Source organism: Dendrobates tinctorius, unplaced genomic scaffold (genome assembly GCF_039654945.1).
Source record: "Dendrobates tinctorius isolate UK_male_01 unplaced genomic scaffold, ASM3965494v1 ptg000004l, whole genome shotgun sequence".
Lineage (NCBI taxonomy): Eukaryota > Metazoa > Chordata > Amphibia > Anura > Dendrobatidae > Dendrobates > Dendrobates tinctorius.
This window is the reverse complement of record NW_027361672.1, coordinates 23,283,136-23,301,953: the sequence shown is the minus strand read 5'-3', so window position 1 is coordinate 23,301,953 and position 18,818 is coordinate 23,283,136. Positions and strand designations below refer to the sequence as shown.

At 43.8% G+C, this 18,818-nt stretch overlaps 2 long non-coding RNA genes across 4 annotated transcripts in view; one reads left to right on the top strand and one right to left on the bottom strand.

The window, feature by feature from the left end:
• LOC141080828 (uncharacterized) overlaps nt 1-7,213 on the top strand; it is a 47,844-nt gene extending 40,631 nt beyond the window's left edge. For all 3 annotated transcript variants that reach the window (XR_012229133.1, XR_012229139.1, XR_012229145.1), the window contains 3 exons: nt 4,753-4,873; nt 6,417-6,560; nt 6,639-7,213. This is a non-coding gene — a long non-coding RNA (uncharacterized lncRNA). The remainder of the gene's footprint in view (nt 1-4,752; nt 4,874-6,416; nt 6,561-6,638) is intronic.
• The window catches only part of LOC141080849 (uncharacterized), a 166,251-nt gene that overhangs the window by 37,222 nt on the left and 110,211 nt on the right, over nt 1-18,818 (bottom strand). The gene's annotated exons all lie outside the window — the stretch shown is intronic.

Here is an 18,818-nt window from a genome sequence, read left to right as displayed (position 1 = left end):
AGTTGTAAAAAAAATAGTAGATCAAACCCCCCTTTATCACCCTCTTAATTAGGTAAAAATAAAATTAAAAAAATATTTTTATTTCACTTTTGCGTTAGGGTTATAGTTGGGGTTATAGCTAGGGTTAGGGTTGGGCTAGGGTTACTGTTGGGGATAGTGTTAGCGTTGGGCTAGGGTTATAGCTAGGGTTAGGGTTGTGTTGGGGTTAGGGTTATAGCTAGGGTTGGGGTTATAGCTAGGGTTAGGGTTGTGTTGGGGTTAGGGTTGTGTTGGGGTTAGGGTTGTGGCAAGGGTTTTGGTTAAGGTTGGGATTAGGGTTAGGGGTGTGTTGAGGTTAGGGTTGAAGTTAGGGCTATGTTAGTGTTTGAGTAAGGATTGGGGGATTTCCACTGTTTAGGTACATCAGGGGTCTCCAAACGCGACATGGCGCCCGCCATTGATTCCAGCCAATTTTGCATTCAAAATATCAAACAGTGCTCCCTCCCTTCTGAGCCCTGCCATGTGCCCAAACAGTGGCTTTCCCCAACATACAGGGTATCAGTGTCATGCCCGCCTTGTCTGTTATGCCGCATGAACCTTGGAGCATTGTGCACGCACACTAAACTATCATGCCCGTTATGTCTTATGCTGCAAGATCCCTGGAAGCAGTGTGCACGCGCGCCTCATCTCATGGCTGCCTGCCATTGCCACTGCGAATGTGTGTTTTTATCTCATGGCTACACTTTGTTGCTGTGTGACCAGCCGTCTCTGCTCTGCCTGCAGCAATCCTCTCTGTGTTCCTGGAGACCCTGATCATGTGACCTTTCCTATGTTCCAGCACAGTCTGATCCAGCTATCCTCTCTGTGATCCATGTGACCTTTCCTATGGTCCTCTCTATTGTCTTGGAGGATGCGACCATATGATCCTGGAGGATCTGAACTGGAAGTCCTCCCCTGGTCCTGACCCAGAAGTGCAGGTGCTAATGCCCTATATCAGACCGCCCCTTCCCATGGTCGGGGCCTGAGTATTGTGTTGCTTCCCAGCATGGCTGCTTGGTTTGCTGCGTCGCTCCCTGTATTCTGTGCCCCTGCACTCTGCCCTGTTTTGTGTCTCTGCACACGCTCTGTGCTTGTATTCTGCATCTTGTCTTGTGCCATGTCTTGTGTTGTCTTTTGTGCCATGTTTTCTCTCTGCTATTCTGTGCCTTGTAGTACTTTCTATGTTCTCTGCCTTTGCCTGTTTTCGCCATGTCTTGTCCTTGCTATGCTTTGCCTTGCAGTACTTCCTATGTTCTCTGCCTTGCCTGTTTCGCCATGTCAGGCCTTTTGCTATTCTGAGCCTTGTAGTACTTCCATGTTCCCTGTCTTTGCCTGGTTTTCCTTTGGCTGTGTGCACACGCTGCGGATTATGTGCGGATTCATCCGCGCGGATTTTGTAAAATCCGCAGGTGAAACCGCAGGTCAAAAGACCTGCGGTTTTACCTGCGGATTGCTCTGCGGTTTTGCCCTGCGGTTTTTCATCTCCTCAATGGAGGAGATGGCAAACCGCAGGAGAATCCGCAGAAAGAATTGACATGTCAATTCTTTCTGCGGATTGAAAACCGCAGATAATCCGCGCGGAAAATTCCGCACCGTCTGCACTGCGGTTTTTGATTCCCATAGGGAATCATGGTACTGTACACCGCAGCAAAAACTGCTGCGGGTCCGCAGCGGCCAAAACCGCTGCGGAACCGCAGCAAAATCCGCAGCGTGTGCACACAGCCTTACTCTGCCCTATGGTGCTTTCCAGCACATTCTATGTCTATGAATACCAGGAGAAACATAAGAGCATGTGATCACTTTTATGTATAAAAATATCCAAATTTTATTAAATAGCAATGATACAAAAACATAACAATAGAGTGCTCATAAATAGATGTGGACAATATGTCCCATGAAACAACCCCTCAACCTGCCCTAGATGGAAACAATCCGGTAAGAATACCATTGGTGGAATAACACATGTGATATCTCATATCATAATGCCCTATAAACATGTAAAGGCCAAGTCACTACAAATCAGTGGCCAGATAAGGCACAAGTGCTAAATGCATTAGGGGCATGGCATGAGTACTCCATGAAAACAATTATCCCCAGAACTGCAAGAGTTCCCGTGAGGTAACTTACCAGGGAGGGGAGGAAGAGGAGAGCCCGGCAGTGAAACCCCCGACGCGCATTTCGCGATGTCTCCCGCCGCTTTATCAAGGAGGAGATGGCCATCTCACGGGAACTCTTGCAGTGATTATGATGCGTATATTCTTCCTCATATATTTACTTTTTGTCATACGATGAAGCCACATGTTATGCAATAAATGATGGTTTTATGCTTTGACAGGCTTTCATTAGTATTCCCTTGACACAGTGACGGTCACTGGCTGACGTCGCGTGTCACATGACGTGCCGCCGCCCATCTCATAGTCCTGTCTGCGCATGCGTCATGTAGTGTTGTCTATGGTGCCTGCTTCAATGGTTACGCCCCTTGAGAAAGGCCTCCCAGCCGAAACGCGCGTCGGGGTGACGCTCCCGGATCAAGCCTTTGCCTCCCCCTGTATACTAGGTAATTTACTGTGCATTTTACTATTTTTGGGTGTGGTGGCTTTTACATTTCTCCTATAGGCTTTAGTTATGGGTATGTGCAATATTAGGGGTTATCCAATTGTTACTGATAGTCGCATGTGCTGGTAGGTGATTATATGTCACCTCTTTATTGCATAACATGAGGTTTACTATATATCATATGCGCTTATTTTGACTGTTGATTAGCTTAAAGTTCATTGCTCCAACAATATAAAAATTCACCCTGTATGTAATATATTGTCTACATTCCATGTGCTATATACTGTAATAATTTTGATTCGTGGTGCGTCTTTCTTTCAAATTGTGCCACTAGGGGTAACCTCTCCTCTCCCTTTATCTGTATATCTTAATAAATATATATTCTATTTTTCAATATATCTGGGTTTTTGTCGCTTTTCTTTGTTCTTTGGTATGACATATGCGATATCCTTTGTTATAGTCCTTTCATCAGTATATCCACTAATCACCTATATGTGTGAATTTATGTGATGTCATTCACAAGATATTTATAATGCTCCATGTCTCATACTTTGGACCTTGAACCCTGGCGTGTCCCCTACACTCGCACTGTGTCTCGTACTTTGAACCCTGGCGTGTCCCCTACACACGCACCTTGCCCTGGACCCTGGTGTGCCCCTAGCACACACCCTGCCTGGAACTTTGCCTTGGAACTTGGCGTGTTCCCTAACACGCACCATGTCTGGAGATCTGTCGTGCCTCCGTGCCTGAACCCTGGTTTGCCTGCCGGATGCCTGAAACCTGCTGATCGCTGCCAGAGATCGTTAGCCTGACGACTGCGGCCTGATGTCCGGAGCTGATGTCTGCAGTCTGATGCCCTGATCCTGTCGATCGTTGCCAGCTGTCCAGAATCCGATGCCATCGAGCCTTGCTTGGACCTAGGCATGCCATCTAGCACGTACCATGCCATGGACCTTGGCGTGCCCTCGCACGCACCTTGCTGTGTTTTCCCTGTTATCACGTTTTGCACCTGATGTAACCCTGCGTTTGCCTTAATGAAGATACCTTGAATTCATGTCTTGTCTTGTTTCCTGCATGTCCTTTGTCGTCAGACACTCGTGTCTTCCTTGAGCCGGCCGTCTGGTTCCAGCAGTTGTGGTGGCTCACCCCCTTGGTCTTGCCCCTGACACTCCCTGTATAGGGGGTGGTTCCTCACAAGGTTAGCTCGCCCTAGGTGGGTGGGTTCCACGACCCAGAGGGTCCACTCTAAAGAAAACGACTCAGCGAAAGCTGACTCCGTCACAATCAGCATACTCAGGAGAAACTGCACAACAAATTTTGTGGTCCACTTTCTACAGATAGCCTTGTGAAAATAAAAAAAATTGGTTTGAAAATAAATTTATTGTGGAAAAAAAACTAAAAATGTTCATTTTTCCTTCCACATTGCTTTAGTTGTCAAGAAGCACCTGAAAGGTTAATAAACTTCTTGAATGTGGTTTTGTGCACCTTGAGGGGTGCAGTTTTTAGAATGGTGTTACTTTTGGGTATTTTCTCTCATATTGACCCCCCTCAAACTCACTTCAAATGTGAGGTGGTCCTTAAAAAAATGATTTTGTACATTTTGCTGGAAAAATGAGATATCGCTGATCAACTTTTAACCCTTATTATGTCCTAAAAAAAAAATATGTTTACAAAGTTGAGCTGATGTAAAGTAGACATGTGGGAAATGTTATTTATTAACTATTTTATGCAACATAACTGATTTAAGGGCACAAAAATTTTAAATTTTGAAAATTGCAAAATTTTCAAAATTTTTGCCAAATTTCAATTTTTTCCTAAATAAATGCAAGTTATATCGAAGAAATTTTACCACTAACATGAAGTACAATATGTCACAAAAAAACAGTCTCAGAATCAGTTGAATCTGTTGAAGCATTCTAGAGCTATAACCTCATTAAATGAAAGTGGTCAGAATTATAAAAATTGGCTTGGTCATTAAGTATCAAATTGGCTCTGTCACTAAGGGGTTAAAGGGAATCTGTCACCACATTTGATCTATCTAAACTATTAATATGGGCATACAGGTTAGAGAACACTGAAAAAAGTCCTACCTGTATGCCTCATATCAAATGCCTTGTTGTTGAGAAATCATTTTTAATCACTTTATGTTTAATACTGATAGCACCTTTCTATTTAAAGTAATCTCTGGAGGCAGAGTTATCATCCAAGCAGTGCCTTCCCCATAGTCTGGAAAAGGTCATTTATTTATAAGAAAAACGTGGATTCCTCTGGAATAAGACATCATATCGCAGATATCAAGGTATCATTTTATCCAGCTTCCTATGACCGACAAGCCCATATGGCTTGCAGGGGTTGATCCTATTGAGAGATGCCATTTTAAACCTGTAATTAATTGTTATAAGAATTATACTCCAAATAAATATGACTGTATTTAGTACTATTACACATTGGCTTTAATGAAAACTTACTTTGACTTTTTGGACTCCTACAATAGATAAGAGGTAGCTATTTACTAAGAATTATGTACAAATCACAACCTCATCATTGCAACATGTGTGAAAGTTTAGCTTTCATAGGAATTGAAAGTGTCTTTTAATCATGCGGCAGGAAACGTTTTATCAGGAATAAATACATTCGGACAGTACGGGCTCAGAAGTAGTGCTAAAGAAAACCTACCTAAACATGCCATTTCTTCTGTTTGTCCACGTTCTTCCCTACAGAGCGCAGCATCATGTTGTTGCCTCTTAGTGTTTGATATTCAGACTTTTCTGAAAGTGAAATGTTCAGGCCTCCTGATCATCTGCTTCAAGCTTCTCCACTGCCCATTTCGCCAATGACATATCTTGCTATAATCATAACTCTTTCCCATAGAAAATCATTCTCACAAAATAAAGTAACGTAATAATGGTGGCTTTGATCACAGCAATAGTGGTAAATTGGAAAATATTTGGTCCGGTCGTAGAGCTATGTTTTCACCTGCAAAGTGAAGCATTAACACAAGGTCGTGAATAAAGCCTGACAAGCATGTCAGATATTGGGACCTACACTGTTCTGCTCTCTTTTTCTGACCACTCCACAGTGCTACCTTTCTATCTCCAGTGCGAAACCATGGACATTAGGCTCTAGGTAGCATACAGTATCCTGTGCACCCCACCCAGCAATCCCCGAATAAGCAAATGAGTCGCACAATGTAGTATTGTTAAGGGCATCATGCACGCTACAACAGCAGCATAACTGGTCCCACATAAGTGACCCCACATGTTGATGAAACAAATGAGTCTGCTAATCCTCAGTTTTTAAAATTCACATAGAATCAACTCTAGATTTGTTCATGTGTGACATCCTGTCCATTCACAGCAGGGTGAGACAGGACACAGTCTCACCTCTGGTTCTCACACCCATCTTAAGAGTATCAGACATACTTTGGATATTGCTCTTCTTCCTTCCCCTGGATCCGTAGCCCTCTGTTGTGCTCCATGTGGAGCACAACATAGTACCTGCACAGTCCCACAAAGCCCCGTATAGTTCCTGAAAAGTCCCTGCAAAGGCCAGCACAGACCCGCATAGTACCTGCACAGTCTCACAAAGCCCCGTATAGTCCCTGAAAAGTCCCTGCAAAGGCCAGCAGAGTCACGCAAAGGCCTGAACAGTCCCACAAAGCCACGTATAGTCCCTGCAAAGGTCAGCAGAGACCCACATAGTACCTGCACAATCCCACAAAGCCCCGTATAGTCCAGCACGGACCCGCATAGTATCTGCACAGTCCCACACAGCCCCGTGTTTATATTGATTATGTATTTACTATGGTTGGTAATAAGGTTTATTTCATTATGCACCTGCAGACCCGGCTCACAATGATGACTCTCCTGAAGACCCAACGCCCCAGCAGGAGTCGCCGGAGCCCCAACATGACCTGGAGGATGCAAGAGGATCCGGGTGGAACATCAGCCCATCATCCTCTGAAGAACAGGAGGGACCTAGAAACCGTAAGTGATTACTAACAAACAAGTGCCTTTGAATTTGTTGCATGTACAGAATTTAAGTTTGACCATTTCCCCCTCTAGGAATCCCAAGTAATGAAGAGCTCCTGGGTTCACTCAGGAGAAGTGACCCAAGCTGTGGAGCTACATTCACAGCTGTTAAGGGCTGTGGAGGCCCAACATGTAAACATCAGGCAGCTGAGGAAGCGACAAAATATCAAGTGAAACGTGCGTTGGGGAACGTGGTCACAGCACGGGCAGTCACTATGGGTAATTAACCTCTTCATTCTTTACTTAGTCATGTAGCGGTCTTTGCATATGTATACATATATATTCATTGTTGATACCATGATGATGTTTATGATTTAGGGGCACTTGTTCAGCATACCATTGCACTGCATGGTTGGCTATATGAGCCACCTGATACTGAGTGAATCAGCTGCCTGATGTTTACATTAACTCTTTCTATCACCATTGGTTTGACATAGGTTATTTTTTGCTCTGTCCTGCTATTATGCTCTGCTCATAGTCTGTGGCCATCAGTCTTGTGGATCATGTGTATCCATACATACTAATTGATATGATATATTTTATTGTACATTTTACTATTTATGTAATTGATAAACTTTTGTATTAATAAATACTTGTTTTTCATTGTATATGGTAAACTAATTTTTTCTCCGTATTTTTTATATCAATCTAACAAAAACATAGTATAATTAAATATTTTATTGACAAATACTTAAAAAAATAAAGCTTAGAAACGGGAAAAAAATTACTACAAATCTTCATACTGGTTGTCTGCATCGGAAAATCCTCGCCTGGGCGGAGAAGAGAATTGGGAAAGGAAAGAAGAAAACAAAGGATACTGGGGGGGGTGGGTGAAGGGCTTGTTTTGTGGTGGCCTAATCCTCCGCGCTGGTGTGCTCCGTAGTGGCTCAGGCATTTGGGTCCATGAATGCGGACAACAAGGGTCATGGTCGATCCCACTTTTTACGGTCGACATTTCATCCAGATTACCGGCCGCCGCTTGACTTAAAGTTTCAAAAATGATCCTTTCGGCGTAGCTCCTTTGTCTTGCATCCAGCTTACCAAGTCTATCCGCTGCAAAGTTGGCAAAGCTGTCCATGCCGGTGTTGGCCTGATGAAGTAAAATTTGATTTGCCAAACACACAAGATCTGGTGATGGCACCAAGGTACCCTTTCGTTTATGGGAATTTGGTTGCCGCCGAGATAAAGTTGAGGGAGTAGGGTCTTGACTTGACCCCTCACAAGCCTCCACCATACTCCGTTCACTATCTGTGATATCACTTCCTTGCTGTGGGAACAAAACCAAAAAAAAAAAAAAAAAAGGTTTAGCAAAATGCGATAAATATTTAACAACATTCAGTGCCACACCCAAAAAACAGACCAGCATGGGTAAATGTGCACTGGAGAGAAATGTAAAGGGAGGCAATGGCTGTACAGGATATGAAATGTGAGTCTACGTTATGAGAACTGAGTGGGGTGAAAATAGTAAAGGAGTATACTTATCTGAACTGGAAGAGATAACTTTAGTAAACTTCAGAATTAAACGGGTAAAACCATAGTTACTATTTTCAATTCAACCATGGCATGTACATACAAAGTAAAAATGCTATTTCCAGGGGAACAAGGAAGGTACTTACATCTCCAACATGGGAGTCTGGATCATTCAGGATCTCAGGGTCTTGTTCCATGTTTGGCCGCATCGTAGAAACTGTTTTCCGAGGAAGCTCCTGGTCATGGGTGAAGCCAAGCAAGTCATAGTACCACAACGAGGGCACGTAAACCTCATCTGTGCCGGCACCAGACTTCCTTGACTTCTCCACCTTGTTGAGCTCCTTCTTGTACACGGTGCATAGACCCTGGATCTTCTTCCGAACAAGGTTTTCATTCACCTTCTCGCTGGGGTTACGCCGCTTAAAAGAGGGCAATCATTTTCTCATATGCCTCCCTTTTGTTTATTCTATTGCTGTAGTCGGCCTATTTAATCTGCCAAAGGCAGGGCAGAGACCGATACAGCTCAATCAGCTCACGTACAAATTACTTACTATTGTAAGACATCTGTAAAAAAAGAAATGAAGAATAGCATACAGTGAGCATACATGAAACATTGTAAAAAGTAAAAAATAAAAAAAAACTTTTGAAACGGAATACTGTTTGTTGGGTGTGTGCACTCGATACACCCTAAAATGGCTGCCCATTCAAGAGCCTATGTACACAGATAGAAGTCAAGCCCTCAACCAACTCCTTCCATCCCTCCAGAGCAATGATAATAGAGAATTGTAAGAATACTATAAATTAAGTAAAATGGCAATGCATTTGAGACCTCAAACTATACCTACCGTGAACACAGAGTATAGGTGTACCGTTGAATATAGATGAAATAGTAGATGAGATAATGTGGAGTCACAGCTGGTGAACGCTACTAGGATCTTCAAAGGACGCACCCGGTCAGGAACAAAGAACTGAAGCGCTATTATATTACCTTCTTTTAAAAGCAAGGCTGCCAATCAGGACACGGTAGTGACCACCAATCGGAGCTGAGGGGGGCGTGGAAAAGGGAATGCAAATGCACGCCTTTGTCTCGCTTCTGAGTCGCTAACTAGGTCATTGGGTAGGTGTCAAGCATGACGATGCATGCTACGCAGCGGGACCTCAGCGATCAAAAAAAAGTCAAGAGCTTTTGAGCATGATCAGCGATACCTGGCAGGGGGCCGGTCGCTGATACGTGTCACACACAGCGATATCGCTGGTGGGATCGCTGTTGCGTCACAAAACTTGTGACTCAGCAGCGATCTCGCTATATGTGATGGGGCCTTTATACAAGTTTCCCGACATGCATCAATGATATCATCTACGTATGCCTATTTAAAGCCCATTAGGACACCCCTGTGTCTTGGTATTGAGTCTCTAGAAGTCTTCATTTATGTACTACACCTTCTGTGCATACCGTGATTTAACCTGCCTCAATCCCTGCTGGGTTCCACTATATCCATCCATCCTGCTGTTCCCAAGATCTCAGAGTGTGCCAAGACCTCGATTCCCACATGCCCTCCTGCATCAATACCCAGGGTCCGTATGCCTACCCAGACCTGAGGCTTAGAGGATCCACCTCAACAGGTGAGCCTTACAGATATGCCATAATTGTCAGAGATCAGAAATCCCATTAACTCTATGGCCTTACAGAGGATGTGGAGCTCTGTGTCCGAGAACTTGGCTCCATTCCCTTGTGGTTCTGTAAACGCAAACTCAGGTGTCTGATTCTCTACCTGTAAGCTCAGATAGGATCAATTTTTACATTAAAGGCCCCGTCACACTAAGCGACTCACCAGCGATCCCAACACCGATATCAAGGTGTCATTATCGCTAGTAAGTCGCTATGTGATCGCTGGTGAGCAGTCACACAGACAGCTTCACCAGCGATCAGCACAGCGATGCCGAGCGCCCGGTATCGCTTGCTATCGCTGTAGAAAATAGTATCAAAATAAAAAATATAGTTATTCTCACCTTCCAACGTCCCGTTTAGCCATCCCGCCTCTCTCCACGCTCTGGTCCCAGTGATCCTTTGCACGAATGACCGCGAGATGTCACGGTCTCGCGGGATAACAAAGTCTCGTGGTCATTCATGCAATGGATCACTGGGACCGGAGCGTGGAGAGGCAGGATGGCTGAACGGGACATCGGAAGGTGAGAATAACTATATTTTTTATTTTTTTACACCTGATCGCTGGTCTCCCGCTGTCACACACAGCGATGCGTGCTGGCCAGCGGGAGACCAGCGACCAAAGAAATGTCCAGAGGTTTCTTGCAGCGATCAGCGATACCGGCAGGGGGGCCGCTCGCTGATCGCTGGTGAGATCGCTGTTACATCACAAAAGTTGTGACTCAGCAGCGATCTCGCTACCGAGATTGCTTAGTGAGACGGGGCCTTAAGTGCTACCACATGTCCAAGTATCCTAAAAAACATGCCTCAGTTGTTTGCTATGGTTAGTGTTGATTACTACTGCCTTAGTCTCTGACATATGCAACAGCATTGCATGGTAAAATACATAATATAATACTGTGCATTATATGTACCTGGCTGTTTATGTAAGTCTAGCAGGCTGCCAGAATAACACACCTTCAGTGTTGACAATACGGGCATTACTTGGTGCATATGATGAATTTTCCATAATGAATGCAGTGTCAACATAGCCTAACGCTGTGTTCATATAGTGCAGATCACAAGTGTTGAAATCTGAGGAGCTTTACTACAATAAGTCTGTGTGTAGTCCTTACACTTGAGGTCATACACATGGCACTTTTACCTTTCTATGCATGAGCTGTGTATATTGAGCCACGGGCAGGACCAGATTCCTTGCTGGGTTCTGGATAAGCCTTTCCTTATCTGAATAGAAGGGACCTGGATGTCATTTATTACTGTCCCAATCTGCCCATGTGCATGAATAATTTAAATAAAAGTCCATTCTTGAACGCCACTCTGTGTTTATGCTCCTTTCACATCATAAAGCCTTCCATTGGAGGTTAGCAGAGAAATTTCCCCATGTATACCTCCATCGGAAGTTTCTGCTGATGCCACTCCACTGTATAAACACAGTCAACTGTAGGCTCATATGTTAAAAATAATGCGCCACTTTTTGACCAGAGTGTAGCAGTTACAAAAAGCATCTCTAGCTCTGGAGGACGTCATTTTTTCATTAAACTGACAATCCATTGATTTGAAGAGGCACTGTGCAATACTTAAAGGGAACCTGTCAGCTCATTCATGCTGCCCCAATCACGAGCAGCCTGAATCAGAGCCTGCCTGCTCTATTGCAGTTAGGAATTTTGTGCTCTATAACTCTTTGGTGTATAGTTCTATGATCTTCCCAAATTGATAGATGGGAGAAACTTGTCAGTCACCTGCAGCCGGCCGGGACCATAGCCAGCCAGAGACAAGACTACTTTACATCTTAAAACTATATTTTCAGAGAATAATATACCTGTGTGCAATAGTGCTGCCAGGTGCTGCTATATGCTGCCCGCTTTTTAGGCAGCATTAATCGGCTGACAGGTTCCCTTTACTTTCCACAAAAAAAAAAAAAAAAAACACTAAACGGAAACCAAACACTAACGGCTCCGATATACAGTACATTACATGAAAGTTTTTCATAACAACTGGTTTCGTCAGAACTGGATAACCGGCAATGTGATTTTCTGCACCCATTAAGTAAAACAGATACTTCTATTTTTATTTTATCTATTTTTTTTTTTTTTTTAAATATGCAGCAAAAAACAACTCGCCAAAACTCATTGTAGGAATGCAGCATTAAAATTTCTCATGAAACAATGAGATAAACTAATTTTTTTTGTACCCTTTTTGCGCCAAACAACTTTGGTATCTCCTTAACCCCTTCATTACCAAGGGTGGTTTGCACGTTAACTCCCGGGCCAATTTTTACAATTCTGACCACTGTCCCTTTATGAGGTAATAACTCAGAAACGCTTCCATGGATCCCAGTGATTCTGACATTGTTTTCTCGTGACATATTGTACTTAATGTTAGTGGTAAAATTTCATTAAAATAACTTGCGTTCATTTGTGAAAAAAATGGAAATTTAGCAAAAAATTTTAAAATTTCGCAATTTTCCAACTTTGAATTTTTATGCCCTTAAATCACAGAGATACGGCACACAAAAAACTTAATAAATAACATTTCCCACATGTTTACTTTACATCAGCATTTTGGAACCAAAATTTTTTTTTGTTAGGAAGTTATAAGGATTAAAAGTTGACCAGCGATTTCTCATTTTTGCAACACCATTTTATTTTTACGGACCACATCACATTTGAAGCCACTTTGAGGGGTCTATATGATAGAAAATACCCAAAAGTGACACCATTCTAAAAACTGCACCCCTTAAGGTGCTCAAAACCACATTCAAGAAGAATATTAACCCTTCAGGTGTGTCACAGGAATTTTTCTGAATATTTAAAAAAAATGAACATTTAACTTTTTTTCACAAAAAAATACTTCAGATTCAATTTTTTTTTATTTTACCAAGGGTAAAAGGAGAAATTGGACTGCAAAAGTTATTGTGCAATTTGTCCTGAGTACGCAGATACCTGATATGTGGGGGGAACCACTGTTTCGGCGCATGACAGAGCTCAGAAGGGAAGGAGCGCCGTTTGACTTTTTCAATGCAAAATAGGCTGGAATTCAGATCGGACGCCATGTCACGTTTGGAGAGCCCCTGATGTACCTAAACAGTGGAAACCCCCCACAAGTGACCCCATTTTGGAAACTAGACCCCCCAAGGAACTTATCTAGATGTGTGGTGAGACCTTTGAACGCACAAGGGCTTCACAGAAGTTTATAACGCACAGCGGTACAATTAAAAAATCATATTTTTTCCACAAAAATGATCTTTTCACCCCCAATTTTTATTTTCCCAAGGGTAACAGGACCCTAAAAGCTATTCAACAATTTTTCCTGAGTACGCTGATACCCCATATGTGGGTGTAAATGACTATTTGGGCACATGGCAGAGCTCAGAAGGGAAGCAGCGCCATTTGACTTCTTTGGCTGGAATTGAGATCGGACACCATGTCGCGATTGGAAAACCCCTAATGTACCAAAACAGTGGAAACCCCCACAAATGACACCATTTGGGAAACTAGACACCCCAAGGAACTTATCTAGATGTGTGGTGAGAACTTTGAACCCCCAAGGGCTTCACAGAAGTTTATAACGTACAGCGTACAATTAAAAAAATCATATTTTTTCCACAAAAACGATCTTTTCACCCTCAATTCTTATTTTTCCAAGGGTATCCGTACCCTAAAATTTATTGTGCAATTTGTCCTGTGTACGCTGATACCCCATATGTGGGGGTAAACCACTATTTGCGTGCATGGCAGAGCTCGGAAGGGAAGCAGCACCATTTGACGTTTTTGGCTGGAATTGAGATCAGACACCATGTCACGTTTTGAAAGCCCCTGATGTACCAAAACAGTGAAAACCTCCCCACAAATGACACCATTTTGGAAACTAGACCCCCCAAGAAACTTATCTAGATGTGTGGTGAGCACTTTGAATCCCCCAGTGCTTCACAGAAGTTTATAACGCCCGGGCGTGGAAATAAAAAAAATCGTATTTTTTCCACAAACATGATCTTTGAGTCAACATTTTTTTATTTTCCCAAGGGTAACAGGAGAAATTGGACCCCAAAAGTTGTTGTCCAATTTGTCCTGAGTACGCTGATACCCCATATATGGGAGAAAACTACTGTATGGGCACACGTCAAGGCTCGGAAGGGAAGTAGTGACGTTTTGGAATGCAGACTTTGATGGATTGGTCTGCGGGTGTCATGTGCGTTTGGAGAGCCCCTGATGTACCTAAACTATTGAAACTCTCCACAAGTGACCCCATTTTGGAAACTAGACCCCCCCCACGGAACTTATCTAGATATGTGGTGAGCACTTTGAACCCCCAAGTGCTTCACAGAAGTTTATAACGCCCGGGCGTGAAAATAAAAAAATCATTTTTTTCCACAAAAATTATATTTTTGCCCCCAATTTTTTATTTTCCTAAAGGTAACAAGAGAAATTGGACCCCAAAAGTTGTTTTGCAATTTGTCCTGAGTAGGCTGATACCCCATATGTGGGAGTAAACCACTGTTTGGGCGCACGGCAGAGCTTGGAAGGGAAGGAGCACCATTTGACTTTTTCAACGCAGAATTGGCTGGAAATTAAATCAGACGCCATGCTGCATTTGGAGAGCCCTGATGTGCCCAAACAGTGGAAACCCCCCAATTATAACTCCAACCCTAACCTCAGCCCTAACTCTAACCCTAGCCCTAACCCTAATGGGAAAATGGAAATAAATATATTTTCTTTTAATTTTAATATTTTTCCCTAACTAAGGGGGTGATAACGGGGGGTTTGATTTACTATTTATGGCGGTTTTTATGTTTGGCAGCTGTCGCCCGCAAAAAGACGCTTTTTATTGTAAAAATAGTTTTTGCATCACCACATATTGAGAGCTATAATTTTTCCATATTTTGACCCACCGAGTCTTATTTTTTGCGGGACGAGTTGACGTTTTTATTGGTACCATTTTCGGGCACGTGACATCTTTTGATCGCTTTTTATTCCGATTTTTGGGACGCAGAATGAACAAAAACCAGCGTTTCATGAATTTCTTTTGGGGGGTGCGTTTACACTGTTCCGCATGTGGTAAAATTGATAAAGCGCTTTTATTCTTCAGGTCAGTATGGTAACAGCGATACCTCATTTAGGTCTTTTTTTATGTTTCGGTGCTTTTATGAAATGAAAACAATTTCATATAAAAAATAATTATTTTTGCATCGCTTTATTCTGCGAGCTATAACTTTTTTATTTTTTTGCTGATGACGCTGTATGGCAGCTCGTTTTTTGCAGGACAAGATGACGTTTTCAGCGGTACCATGGATATTTATATATGTCTTTTTGATCGCTCGTTATTGCACTTTTTGTTCGGCGGTATGATAATAAATCATTATGTTTTGCTTCGTTTTTTATTTTTATTTTTTAAGGGGTTCGCTAAAGGGGTTAAGTAATGGGACAGTTTTATAGGGTGGGTCGTTACGGACGCGGCGATACCAAATATGTGTACTTTTGTTGTTTTTTTTTATTTCCAAAAAATGAATTTATTTGGGAATATATATATATTTTTTTTTAATTTATTTAGCGATTTTTTTTTTTTTTTTTTTTTTTAATTATTTTTACACTTTTTTTTTTTTTTTTTAACTTTATTACATTGTCCCAGGTGGGACATCACTGTTCTGTGACAGATCGCTGATCTGTCACATCACAGATCACTGTGACAGATCAGCGATCTGTCACAGGCACTGCACAGGCTTTCCTCATGCCTGCGCTTTGCAGGCACTGAGGAAGCCAGCTCCCTGCAGGCCCCCGAAGGTCCCCGTCGCCATCTTGGATTCGGGGGTCTGCAGGGAAAGAGCCCCCCCGCAGCAGCGCTGCACATTGCACTGCTGGGGGGGCTCAGGGAAGCACGGAGGGAGCCCCCTCCCTGCCAATGCTTCCCTTTAACCCCCGGTACACCGTGACCGCCCCTGACACATTGTGCCAGGTGTCAGCTGTGATAATCAGCTGACACCCAGCCGCGATCAGCGGCGCTCCCCACGTGGGCGCCGCTGATCGCTATGACGTAATATTCCATCCATGGGGATTAGGTCCAGGGTCACATGGACGGAATATTACGTCCATTGTAGGTAAGGGGTTAATGTTACTGACAAAGAGAATCATATTGTCAGATCTTTTTTTTTTCCACACAATGAATGTGTGGTGCCCCTGAGGGTTCAGTTGTCAGAGGTACTGCACCTCCTCCTGAGGTGTGGTACCCCACCATCCAGGTAAGTTGGAGGCTCCTGACCATGCTCCAACACTTGCATTCCACACAACACAGTAGTTCAGCAAAGCCACATTGCGGCTCCCTGCTTGGAGTGTAGCAGAGCACCTTTGGTGGCTCCCTGCTTGGAACACAAAACGTGCTGGGAGGCGGGTGGAGTTAGAATACATAAAAGAGCTGGAAGGTTTAGGAGGAGAGTTCAGTTGAGTTGCAGTGCAGTTGAGTGGAGGAGAGTGAGGAGACAATTTGAGGGGTCTATATGATAGACCGCAAACAGTTGACATTTCCATGGCCCTTTCAATTACCCCGACGAGTCCTTATCTCTCCCTGTGGGAGGCAGAGTACATGCACTTAGCAAGCCACCAGCAACAAGATGAAGATACCCAAAGCATCACATCTGGTAGCGGTTCCAGTCCAGAAACCCCAGGAGGAAACAACAACCATTAGTAAATCTCGTTACCCAGGAGGGTATTTGCACAGTTGTGCCATTGTTTTCTATTTTTTGCACCAGTTTTCCTATTTTTGGTTATCATGTCCTAGTTTATTTTCCAAGAGTTGCCCAGTTTTGTTGGCAGCCTTTATACTTGAACTAAGGAGATCATGAACGCTGAATGGTCCAGAACTGCCATTGTAAATAGTTGCACCTCTTTAGGTGCCCTCTCTTGGATTTACATAGACACTTTTCGAAGATAAGGTCTACCTCATCTGGAGTATGACTCCAATCAAAGGACACTGCAAGAGATCCCGGCTGGGAGCCGTGTCCAGCGCTTACATGAATTGTTGAAAGTTTTAATGTGAAGTATTTGATAATGATGTGTCTTATGAGAGTATTGGTAACTAGGAAATGGCTTTTATATAGAATGAGGAATGTTTTGACAGAGAGATTTGAATAAAGAATTGGAAATGTAGGTGATGAACCAGGCACCACGGTTGTCACTCAGAGTTAAAAGAAAGTAGAAAATGTGCACTAAAGATGGAAAGAAATGTGTTGATGAAGAATACTGAAGTGATAGTGAGTAACAGACAATAGCACTTTGAATTATGTATTGTATTAAAAATTGCACTTTTGACTTAAGATTTTAGATAGTTAATTAAGAATTGCTAGCAATGTTCAAGAATGAGTGCCTCCCACATTGGGAAGTTTAGTATAAGAAATCTTTGTTTAGGATTACAAAAATTTTGTTTGTTCCTGTGTTTTCAACTTTGTTTGCCTTGCAGCCCACGGACGTGCTGAGTTTAACGGGGGGGTAATGTGGCACCCCTGAGGCTCAGCTGCTACAGAGGTACTGCACCTCCTCCTGAGGTGTGGTGCCCCACCATCCAGGTAAGTTGGAGGCTCCTGGCCGCGCTCCAACACTCGCACCCCACACAACAGAGTAGTTCAGCAAAGCCACATTGCAGCTCCCTGCTTGGAGTGTAGCAGAGCACCTTTGGTAGCTCCCTGCTTGGAACACGAAATGTGCTGGGAGAGGAACCCACTCAGAGGAGTGAGGAAAGAAGATCCCTGAGAGAGGGATGGAGGAAGGAGGTGCTGCAGCAGACCTCAGTGACCTGGGTCTGCTGGCACAGGAAAGGAAAGAAAGAGAAAGACATTGAACTGAAACCTGATCTTCCATAAGAAGGAAAGACGAGTACGGAACGTAGGAGTAAAAGGGAACAGAGGACTAGAAATTCTAAGCGCAAGGCCGGGGCCCGGTCACCGAGGCTGTATGGATACTAATGGTCTTACAGCAGACTCCAGTGGAGTAGTGAGCTGTAAATGCATTACTCCCATCTAAGACTTGGGGGCACAACAGCAACTTGGATAGTGAGCCGGGACTCAGGAGTGAGGAGTCCCCGAAGCAGGCTAGAGCTGTCTGCCGTACAAGTATTGTTCTTGGGAACATCTGTCAGGAGGAACTCCAGTGTAACTCAGTACTAGGAGTACTTCACACCAAAGGCGCTATAAGAGGAGACGTTCAGAAAGGCACATGTTGGCGGAGTGTTGGAAGGGAGCGTTCCATCTGATCTGGAGGTTGACTGAGTCCCTGACCCGGAGGACATGGCACGGAGGCAGGCACCTGTGTGTACTACAGACTGTGAGTAAAGCTTTGGAACTACAAGCCCCAGTGTCCTCCATTTATTCCTGCACCAACACACCCGGCGCCGCTACATCGGGGTACCCGCTTCTACACTGCCTGCGCCTCGCCTCTACCCGTACATCTACACTGCCCTGGGACTACAGCTCCACCTGGGGGGAGCTTCACCATCTTGGCTGCAACACACCACCAGCCCCAGAGGATCTGCATGCAGCGTCGGCTTAACATCTCACGTTCCGATTACCACAGGTGGCGTCACGAACTATTCATTTAATCAACTACATTCCACCATTTCAATTCCCCCATTACTTGGGCGCCCAGGGCCACGGACCGGGTCCCCGCTGCTGTGACACATCCCGCTGACACCGGCCTGGTACCGAGTACCCCACGGCCCTGGGAGGGCGACCCAAATGCCATAAAAAGAAAAACAGAAAAAAAATGGCAGAATTACAGCTTTTTCCACAACTGTACCCCATTTGGAATTTTTTTCCTAGTACATTATAAAGTAAACTGAAAGGTGTCATTCAAAACTATATGTCGTTCCACAAAAATACAAGCCCTCATTAGGCTATACAAAAAGAAAAAGAAAAATGATGATTCCTGTAATAAAGGAAACCCCCCCAACCCCCAAAAAATGTGACCGGTCATGAAGGGGTTAAGAGTGGATCGGTCACCCTCACCCAGGGCAGTGGGGTACTCAGAGCCGGGCCCGGTGGATTTCAATGGGAGATGTCACGGTAGCTGTGACCCTGTCCGTGGCCCTGGGCATCC